Here is an 11922-nt window from a genome sequence, read left to right as displayed (position 1 = left end):
CTGCATTGAGCATCTGCCCCCTGGTGGTCAGTGCACATCATAGCGAGCGGTCGTTCTGCTGTTCAGTTGATTTACTTATTACCCTTTTATTATTTAGGATATCACACCAATAAATTTAAATTAAAAATGTTTTAATTGCAATATTAAAAGGAATCCATTTGTAAACTTCAGATTTATTTCAAACATTATTCCTATTGTCATTACCACTATTATATTGTTTTTATATTACAATAATAATACACAATTGTTGTAGAACATTTAAATAATGCATATAAGCTAAGGAACAAAAACAAAAATAATCCACTTGTATCAATGTCCTGTGTTCATTTAAGGAGAAAAGAATCTTTCTGCCAGTGTTTAGTAAGATTTTACTAAGTCCTAAAAGGCTTACAGAACTTTTGTAGAGGGTGAGGAGACTGATTCCAGGTTATGCTTTCAGAAATTAATCCCACAGCCATATTATTGATTCTTCAAAGATTAGAAGTTAGGACTCAAAACCATGCCGCCACTGCCAGGTCTAGAAAACTGTTCCGCTATCTACCCTGTGCCTGCTATACCCACAAGAGCAGAATGGACGTTCCATGCACAGCTTCATAACAATCATAGTGCAAGTGGCTTGACTTTGGGACCCCTGATGATGCTGCAGCAAAAAAAAAATTCAAATGCTTCTGAGACATGCTTGCCACTAGAAGCAGAGAAGTGACAAAAGTATAGCTTCTGCCTTGCTGGCACCTTCCAAAACTCTTGCAATGACCTGGGGCTCGTGGATGTTAATTACATACAGAACACAAGCTTCAGAGGAGTCTAAGGAGTGGAATTCCTAACTTTCTAGTCTCTACAGTATAGGAAACCATTAGAGAAGAATTCGGAGGAGATGTTGAGCACCAGTGACCATAGCCACTAATCCCAACTTCTAGCAGAAGGACTGTGAGCAGTTTGTTGCTTTTTTTTACTATCTTTAAATCAATAAATGTGTACCTGCTTCTTTATAATCTGATTTTTTTAAAAATTAAACAGCTGAATAGTTGTTCAATTTTATGGATATACAACAATTGATGTAATAAATCACCCATTTTGAAAATGCAGATTGTTCTAACATTTTAATACTACAAATAATGTTTCAAGAAGTATTTTTACTGCTAAACCAATGAACACATTTATGATATTTTGATATTTTCCTTAGATGAATTGTTAGAAGTGGATTTCTAAGTATGCAAAGCTGTACTGATATTAGTTTAGAGAAATATTGTATCAATTTATTTTCAAACCAGCAGTGCACACAATTTCAGTTTCCCCCAAATCTGGCCCACTCTAGGTCTTATCATTTTTTAAAAGGATTATAATATTGTTAGACTTATTTATATGTTTATTTGTCATATATACATTTTTTTAAAAATCAGGTTTCCTAATTCATTATTAAAATTTGGATTTTGTTTTAATTAATTTGTAAGAGATCTTTAATTATTATTAAGATGTTATTTTAATATTGTCATTAACCTTTTTTGCTCATATGCAAGAGTTCAATTACTCTCAGTTCAATTTTTAATGGAATTTTTTTAGTATATTTTTGTCGTATATGTTTCAATTTTTACAATTTAAGATTTTCTAAAAGAAATTTTCATTTTATAAATAATTTTACATATTTAAGGCATTTAAAATTAAATGAGCTCTATGGTGATAAATTAGCTTTAAAAAGATCACTTCAGTGAGATATAATTCACATATCATAAGAGTCGCCTTTAAAAGTCTGTGATTCAGTGGGTGTTCGTGTATTCACAGACTTGTGCAAACATCCCGCTATTTAATTCTGGGACATTTTTATCTCTCCACAAAGAAAGCCCCATCTCTATTAGCAGCCATTCTCCGACCACTTTGAACCCTGGAAGCCTATAATCTATTTTCTGTCTCTACGTATTTATATGCTGGACATTTTGTATAAATAGTATCATACAATATGTATTATTTTGGAACTGGCTTCTTTCATTTAAGACACATTTTTGTGGCTAACCTATGCACATGTCAATAATTTACTCCTTTTTATTGACAAAAATATTCCGTTGCATGGATATGCCACATTTGGTTTATCATTCATCCACTGATAGAGGTTACCACTTATTGATTACTAGGAATAAAGCTGCTGTTAACATCAGTGTACAATTTTTTTGTGTGTGAACACATGTTTCCAGTTTTCTTGGATAGATAGTAAGTAGTGAATTAGTGCATAGATACCTAGTAGGAAGTTTCAAACTATTTTCCAAAGTGACCACATCATTCATTTATATTTCCACCAGAAATGTATAAAAGTTCTACTTAGTCCACATTCTCTCCAAAACATATTGTTTGTCTTTTTAGTAATAACTGTCTTACTAAATTTGAAGTGGTGTTAACATTATAGTCTTAATTGGCATTTCCTTAATGACTAATGTTGACCATCTTTTTAAAAATATTTTATCTATTTATTTTTGTTGTTGAGCATCTTTTCATATGCTTAATGATCGTTTATTTATCTTCTTTGGAGAAATATCTATTCAAATCCTTTGCCCATTTTTAAAAATTGTGTTATCTGTCTTTTTATTGTTGACTTGTGAGTTTTTTATATATATTCTGGATTAAAAAGTCCCTTATTATATGTGTGTTTTGCAATATTTTCTCCACATGTGTGGGTTACCTTTTCACTTTCTTGATGGTTTCCTTTGAAGCACAAGTTTTAATTTTCATGAAGTTGAATTTGCCTTTTTTTCCTTCATTAATTGAGCTTTAAGTGTCATATTTAAGTAATCATTTGCTAACAAAAGGTCACTAATAATTTCCTATCTTTTTCTAAAAAGTTTATAATGTTAGCTTTTATATTTAGGCCTATGATCCATTGTGAGGTAATTTTGATAATGTGAAAAAAAGGTCCACCTTCATTCTTTTGTATGTGGATACCAGTTGTACCAGCCCCATTTGTTGAAAAGAATATTCTTCCCATTTAATTGTACTGGTACCCTTGTTAACTATCAATTGTCCATAAATATAAGGGTTTATTTCTGGGCTCCCAATTCTATTCCATTGATCTATGTGTCTATCTTTATACCAATATCTCACTACTGAATTACTGTCAAGCTTTGCAGTAAGTTTAAAAATGTGAAGTGTGTGTCCTCCAACTTTCTTCTTCTTTTCAATATTATTTTGATTATTCTGAGTGACTTACATTTCCATATTAATTATAGGAATATTTCATCAATTTCTGCAAAAAGGCAGATGGGATTTTTATAAGGAGAGCATTATATCTGCAGATCAATTTTTTGAGTCATGAACATGGGGAACTTTTCATTTATTAAGGGTCTTTAAACTTTTTCAACAATGTTTTGTAGTTTTGAGGGTTCTGTTCTTGCATTTCTCTCATTAACTGTGTTCTTATGTATTTTATTCTTTTTTTGCTATTATAAATAGAACTGTTTACCTAATTTCATTTTGAATTGTTAATTGCTACTGTACAGGAACACAGTTTTTTAAAATATAGGTCTTATACCCTGCAACCTTGCTGAACTTGTTTATTAGCTGTAATAGTTTTGATACAGAGTCATTAGGATTTTTAAGATCATGTTCTCTGCAAACAAAGATAGTTTTACTTCTTCCTTTCAATATGGATACCTTTTATTTCATTTTCTTGCCTAATTTCCCTAGCTAGAATTTCTAGTACAATGTTGACTAAAAAGGGCAAGTAACCTGATCTTAAGAGGAAAGCATTCAGTCTTTCACCATTACTATGATGTCGCTGGGTTTTTTTATGTATGCCCTTACTAGGTTGATGAAGTCTCCCTATATTCCTAGTTTATTGAATATTTTTATCAGGAAAGGTTTTTAATATATTTGTTTTTAAAGTCCATCATATTTATCAGCCAGTATTCAAGATTGGTAAGTAAAATATTTAATCAGATTACACTATTACAATTTAGGTTTAAAGATATTGGTGTTATCCTGAAGTTCTCTGGGCTTTCCTGATGACAGGTGAAGTTGGAATCCCAAAAATATTTTTATGAATGTAGCAATATGGAAATCAGTGGTAACCCTACAAAAATAACTATTCAGAACAATAATATACTGCTTACTTGATAAGCACATTCTATGTTTTAGTACTTATTCTTTAATGTTGGGAGCCAAGAATATTACAAACGCTTCAACAAATTAAAATTGAAATATTGTGAGAACAATAACCATTCTCAGACAGTCACTTCTCATGTTAACCCAAAGCTGCCTTCCTGGAACCTACACCTTTTATCCTATTTCTGTTCTCAAGAGTAGAACACAATTTCATCATCTTTTCTGATGAGAAGTGTACTTGATATTAGGAGAATCACTTAAAGTCTACCAAGTTAGTATTGCTTTTTTCTAGGCTAGCTTTCTCGCAAGAACAGGACTTGGAATTCAAAAGTTGCTGAAAATGTACATGCTATTTTTTATCATATATAAATTATATGAATATTTGCTCAATGAAGAAACTGTACTCACAGTAAATTTACGAAGCCTTTGGTCAATATATCCTCCCTATGGCACTTTTCAAAATAAACTAGTAATGTTTAAATTTTCTGATGTTTAAAAATTGGTATAGCACACTTAAGCTCCTAGTTCAAACTTGTCAATCCCAGATAAAATCTGCTTACAAGATATTATACAGTTTCATTTCTTCACTAAAAACCTAAATTGTTGTTTTATTCCTAATCTGCCCATCATTGTTCTCAGTTCTGGGATGTAGTGGGTGAAAAAGTCAGAGATCTGGCTTTCATGGAGTCTGTACTCAAGTATGGGGAAGATAGAATGTAAACACATAAACAAGCGAGCAAGAGGTAAAAACTTCCAGTTATAAAATAGTAAGTCATGGGAATACAGTATAGGCAATAAAATTAATAATATGGAATTAACTTGGTATTATGACAAATACAACTAACCTTATCATGGGAATACTTTTGTAATATATATAAATATCAAGTCATATTAGGTACACCTGACATAAGATATTATATGCTAATTATACATCTTTTTTTAAAATGTATTTTTCAAAAGAGGCTAGTGCTATAGAGATATCCTAGTATGATTCAAAACCTCACTTTAGCCAGTGTTTCTCAGTGGATAGAGCGTCAGCCTGTGGACCAAAGGTTCCAGGTTCGATTCTGGTCAAGTGCATGTACCTTGTTGTAGGCTCCTCCCAGGCCTGGGGCCTGGTCAGGGCATGTGTAGGAGGCAACCAATCAATGTGTTTCTCTCACATTGATGTTTCTGTCTTTCACTCTCTCTTCCACTCTCCCTAAAAATCAGTGAAAAAATATCCTCAGGGTGAGGATTAACAAAAAACCCCACAAAAACCAAACTGTGTCCTCCTCAGAGAGTAGAAACCGGAGAACATTGCCTCAAGAATAATTTTAGGGAGGTTAATGATGTGCTGTGTGAGGTTATTCATCACTTCTTGCCTCTTGAGAAAGGTGCATTGCTACTAAAAGGATTTTGTGGGTCTCAACTGTTTTACTTTAGAATTAAATGTTGATTTGAGAAAGGCCTTGACAGGGAGTAACAAGGCTAAATTGTAACTGGTTCATATATCACGTAATCCTAATCCAAAGAATGATGGTGATGACTTGTATTGGCATAGTGTTCCATAGGTTTTTGAGCACTTTCAAACTCACTGCCTTATTTGAGTCTCAGGACAATCTTTTGATAAAAGTAAAACACAATATTATTCTAACAGTAGAAAAGTAAATCGAAGTTCAAAGAGTCTGGGTAAGTTATATACCACACAGCTGGCAAATGACGGAACCCAGACCACGACTAAGCTTTTCTATCTAATTTGACTGACACGCCCACTCTTTTGCTATTTTAGATTGGTTATTTGAAATGACTACTTATGAATGTTGGGGAACTGAGTTCTGGTGTACATTGTTAGGAATACTTTTTTGGTTTTAAGGAGGCCATACAGAACAGTGACTCTCTAGGTGTGGTCCAGGACCTGCAGCATCATCACCTGGGAAGTTGTTGAAAATGCAAATTCTCAGACCACACTTCAGGCTTATTGAATCAGAAACTCTGGAAGTGGGGCCCAGAATTAACAAATGACATACATTATTCATGGGCCCAGAATTTTTATTGTAACAAGCCTTCCAGGTAATTCTGCCTACTTCCATATCCTTTTTAAAAAATTAAAAATAAATATTTTAAAGTTTCATATTAACTTCATTTATACACATACATATTATATAGATTAATATTTACATATGGCCATATCACTTAGTTTTTTAGTGCAGTCTTTGAAAAATATACTCAAAATAATGGCAAGAATTCAAAAGTAGTAGCACCTATTTTTGTAAGCAGGGATTGTGAAGAAAATGTTCTTACATATTTCTGGTGGAAATGTGAATTTAAATGTGATTTCTTGTAGCAGAATCCTCTTCCTTGGGAATCCAGATCATATAAATGAAATCTCAGAATGTAAATAAATATTACAAGGATGTTTACCACTATGCAATACTACAACATGTGTGAATGCATGACAGAGGACCTACAGCGGTAATGAAACATAAAGTGAATCCCCATGAGTAGGAAAACAGTTGAATAAATTCTAGTATATCATCCCATTGAAAAACATGTAGTCATTTAAAATAACTAGTTAAAGGTACCCAGTTGAACTGAAGGAATTTCATTGATTATTGTTGGGTACGAACTGCACTTTTTGGGAAAACAGACAATGACAGAACAACACCTATTTATCTCCACATCTACCTACTTGCTTTTTTAATTATACGAGAGAGGAGAATAATTTGACAAGATGCACGCAAATTTCTTAAATGGCATAATTATTGGGGGCAAGGACTGGTTGCTAATGTGAATGAAGAAGTAGGTAAAGGCCATACTATACTTTTATCATAACATGTTTTTATCAAGTACAGCTGCTAGGCTGAATAGCACTTTAATCTCATTCTGCCTACTGTATAATCATCTCATGAGGTTACAAGAAAATCAGCATACTGCAATAGTTCAGAACCTAAATTCTATAACCTTAAGGTCTTATTCCAAATCCAGGCCCTGTCTGCTACCAATGCAGCATGGCCTAAGGAAGACTACTCCAGCTCTCTGTGGCTCAGTTTTTAAACCTGTAAAATGGGAATAGAATAGCACCTATCTCACAAGTTTATTGTAAGAATTAAGTGGGTTAATATACTAAAAAGCTTAGAACTATGCCTGTCACTGTTCTAAATGTTAGTACCTGAGTTACTATAGCAATGAGCTCACAAAGTACTTAGTTTTATATAGCAAATATAGATTATCATTGTCAAATCATATGTATAAGATAAATAATAGACCTGACACAGAGCAGGTGCTCCAAAGTTAGTCTCTGTGCCTAAGATACAAATGACCATGTTATTCCTTTTTGAAGGACATATTCCACTACTACCATTCACTCTTCCTTCACTCCTTCCTCTCCCAACTTCCCTGGAAAGAACCATTTATTAGTTTCTACTATACCCTGGTATTCCTGAAACAAGGATAAGGCTTTTATTGATGACAACTAGAGGGGAAAAGATAGGGTTAATAAATGGCCTACATTGTTCACTTAGCAAATATTTACTTAGTGACTATTATTGGCAGCACAGTACAAGACACTTGGGAAAGAACAGAGACAAAGGCAAAAACTGTTCTCTACCTAACAGAGTTTATCCAATTATTTGATTTAAATTCCATGTGCTACAAAAAGGAAATAGAGAATAAAAAGAAAGCACAAAGTCAAAGAATTCAGAAGAGGAAATAGAGGCCAGGTCAAGAAGGCCACATCCAAGGTACTTGATGTGTCTAAAGCACAATGGGAAGGCACCAGAAGTGACACAACCAGAATTGCCCTTTAAACAGCTAATTAAGAATGACGGATTAGAGACATGCAGGTGTTCCTTTCCCACCTAAAATTACACTGAAATGACAATAGAGCAATGAAAGCTATAAATCCAAAAGAACAAAAAAGAATAGAAGAGGACACAGAAGACAACAAAAGGCCAAAAGATCTCAGCAGTTTTAGAAGATGGAACAGGTGAAGGAGTAGAAATTGCTGAGCAGAGGGAGCTAAACCTCTGGGAGACAACAATGGGAGGCTAGTGCTTCACCTCACAGAGCCTCAGGCAAAAACAGAAATGGAGGTACCTTGTACTGATTCTGAAAAAGATGGGGCAAGGTGAGAGGCTGAAAGAGGTGTGGTTGGAGTTGTAATTCTTAAGTCCTCTTGAGGCTCAAGTCTCCAATCACACAACTCTTTAGTCAGGTAATTACCTTTCCCCAAATTTGCAAATAAGAGAGTCTATCCCTGACACTATTAAACTAGAAAGGCTTCAACTCAAGACACCAAAACCACAAGAGAGCAGAATGAGGTCCCAGATTGAAAATGGAGGGTTAAGTACAAGCAGGAAGGTTTTAATTATTACTCCACATCCCTAATGAATGATTTAATAGTCCCTCTTTAATATTTGGGGGTTCTCCAATTAAAATACCCTGAATCACCCATCAGTGAAGCCCGTGGTTATAAGCCTTACTAATGCACTTGGAGCTTCAACTCCATACTATATTGCTCTTAAATATAAGTGGAAAGTATTTTTAGTCATTTATATCAGCAGACATCTGAAAAAATCCTACAGCGTGAAGAACAACTAAACAACAACAACAGGATGTTATTTAGAGAAAAAAGACACAAGACAGAAATGGGGAGAGTAAACTAAAATACATTGTTAATATGGTTAGAGAAATAAGCACAGATTATCTATATATATAAACCCTAATATGCAAATAGACCAAATGGCAGAACAACCGAACAACCGAACAACCGATCACTATGATATGTGCTGACCACCAGGGGGCGAGCACGGAACATGGCAGGCGTTGGCTGCGGTAGGATGGTGGAGCAGGTGAGAGGGGTGCCAGACCAAGGCGGAGCACCGGTTGCTGTCATCAAGGCAAGCCTCTGGTGGCTACTGAAAATTCTTTGCTCCCATGCGCCGTGGTCCCGCCCGGTGCTCGCACCTGCTGCCGGTGCTGGCCCTGCTTGCACCCGCTGCCGATGCCAGAGCTGCCACTTGCACCTGCTGCCGGTGCTTGGTGCCAGTCCCGATCACTTGGCACTATCAGTGGGTACAAGTGGCGGCTGCCGACCCTGATTGCCCGTGAGGGCTTCTCCACCTCCCTCTGCTCCTGAGGGGTGATTGGGGCAGCCAATCACTCCGCACCGTCAGCAGGTGCAAGCAGGGCCGGCGCCATCAGCAGGGCTGCTGGCAGACAGGGGACTGGGGGCGTGGTGGGAGGTGCCGGGTGGGGGCACAGAGGATAGGCTGAGACCTGCCCCTGTCCCCACTGCAGCCTCGCAGCCCACAGTTCCTTTCAAGGTGCACGAATTCATGCACTGGGCCCCTAGTGTATCCATAAAATAAAAAACAAAAAAATCAATAAATAAAAAGCATGCATATTTTAAAACTATGAGAGCTAATAGTTGAAACCGTAGTAATATCATTATTTAGAAGGCTCAGAAGAAAAAGTCAAAGAAATCTAAAATCCGAGTACAAGGAGTAAAAGGTGATAGAGATGGAAATAGAAGAGAAATACAAATTGGAGATTCAATTCTGGTAGTAAAAAATCCAACATAAATGAGTTTCAGGGAGGGACTGCACAAAAGAATGAAAGGCAGATAATTATTGAAGGAATAAATCAATAGAATTTCTCAAAATTGAAGAACTCAAAACTGAGTCTCTGAAATGATTAGTACCTTTCAGGATGAATGAACAAAGTGAATACAATGCACAATGAGAAGACACCAAACCTTCAGAGTTGAGTTATAATAGAACTGAACTTCTCAGTAGCAATACCCATCCATGCAAATCAGAAGTTTGGTCATCATCACCACTTGGAATGATGGCCATCCTTCATTTATCTGAATTAAGGAATACAGGAGCAGGCCAAAGTGTGTACAGGAAGTTAGAATTGGGCTCTTATGAATCTGAGCTAGCTATAGAACACAGAGAAGTAAGGTAGGGATATTTTTCCCCCAGGCCTATAACTTTTCCTTCTTTCTTTCCTTCCTTCCTTCCTTCCTTAATTAATTAATTGGGTGACATTAGTTAACATGAACATACAGGTTTCAGGTGTGGGTTTCTTTGTTACAAGACCTGTGTATTGCACCATGTGCTCACTACGGAATTTTTAAGGTAAACTGAAATTTAATATGTGTCTTGGATTTTCATCCAGACCAAGCTCAGCTGTTATGAGATTTCCTCATTTACCCAACCTCTTAGTTCTTGTCTTGAGGGTAAAGTAATGTTTGAAATTATAATCTCAGAAATGATTCCCTTACCCTAGGGCAGTGGTTCTCAACCTTCCTAACGCCGCAACCCTTTAATACAGTTCCTCATGTTGTGGTGACCTCCAACCATAAAATTATTTTTGTTGCTCCTTCATAACTGTAATTTTGCTACTGTTATGAATCGTAATGTAAATATCTGATATGCAGGATGTATTTTCATTGTTACAAATTGAACATAATTAAAGCATAGTGATTAATCACAAAAACAATATGTAATTATATATGCGTTTTCCGATGGTGTTAGGCGACCCCTATGAAAGGGTCATTCGACCCCCAAAGGGGTCACGACCCACAGGTTGAGAACCGCTGCCCTAGGGATATCTTTGCTTGAGGAGATAACCCCTACCCCTCCAGACTTTGACAGGGGTGTGGGAAGGGGAGAAAGAAAGAATCGGAAGAGGCTTGAGCAAGCAGGGAAATGAATGTTGAATGTTCAAGTTTATCACTCAAGAGATTAGGTTAGCTCACAAGGAAATTCTCTTAGGTTCTTCCCCTCCAAACCAACTCTTCCTCTACTTAATGCAGAGGTCACTCAGAAGGAAGCTAAGGCAGACACCCTTACAGTGTATATTTTTTTTTACTATCAATGTCTCATAGAGCACTTCACACAGCAAATGGTGCTCAGTATCAGTCTAACATGCTCTCCTTTTCTTTATTGTTTAAGCAACTTCAAAGTGTGGGTGAGGAAGAATATGCAAATCTGTATTGTTTGGCATATTTATCAAGCTCTTGCTAGTTGAAATAATTGGTGATTTTTTTAAAGATTGTAAATTGAAATTCTGGTCATCATATCCTTCATCGTTGAAAAAAAAAAAATGATCTTGACTGCAATTTCTACTTTTACCAAACCCTTACCTGAGCTGTTAATACACAATAAGAAAAACTGGTTTGATTCACCTACTAATGAGCTGTGAGATAGTCTAAAGAACAAAGGAAAAAAACATCAAAACCTTATGGTATTAGTTTTAGATGAAAACAAAAATTTTTCAAGCAAATTCAGAAAAATTAATGAATATCCACATGAAATTAACTCTGTTGTGGAAACAGTAGTAAGAGCAGCAACGGGTCAGGAACAGCATAAACAAATACCAGAAAAATTATTTTCTGAATGTGCTTACTTAATATTTAACACTGAAATCAAACATCAGAGGGTCATATCAGACAGACCTTCTGCATTACTCCAGTTAAGCAATTAGAGTCTGCAAGTAGTATAAGGTACTCATTTGGTCCTTCCACACAGCAGTTTGTTCATACAGTAAAAACAAAGCACAACATTGCATTTCAGTCTAGATTGTGGAGAACTGGAGAGCAAGGACAATCGGAGAGGGCCTTATTAAGGTGTGTTACTTCTCTTCAAACATACAGCAGATATTTAATATTTTAATTGACAGTGAATTTATTTCTTTAGTCAATCAGATCTAAAAAACACCCAAATCAATGTGCATAAAGACAAAAGCAAATGAAGCCTGCAGATTTTAGTATGTCTTCATTCATGATAAAAATAGTCCTAGTTATAGCAATTGTCCTATGAATCAGGTCAAATGATTCAACTAATAAAT

The sequence above is a fragment of the Myotis brandtii genome, unplaced genomic scaffold (assembly GCF_000412655.1).
Source record: "Myotis brandtii unplaced genomic scaffold, ASM41265v1 scaffold209, whole genome shotgun sequence".
Taxonomy (NCBI): Eukaryota; Metazoa; Chordata; class Mammalia; order Chiroptera; family Vespertilionidae; genus Myotis; species Myotis brandtii.
This window is presented reverse-complemented; position numbering follows the sequence as displayed.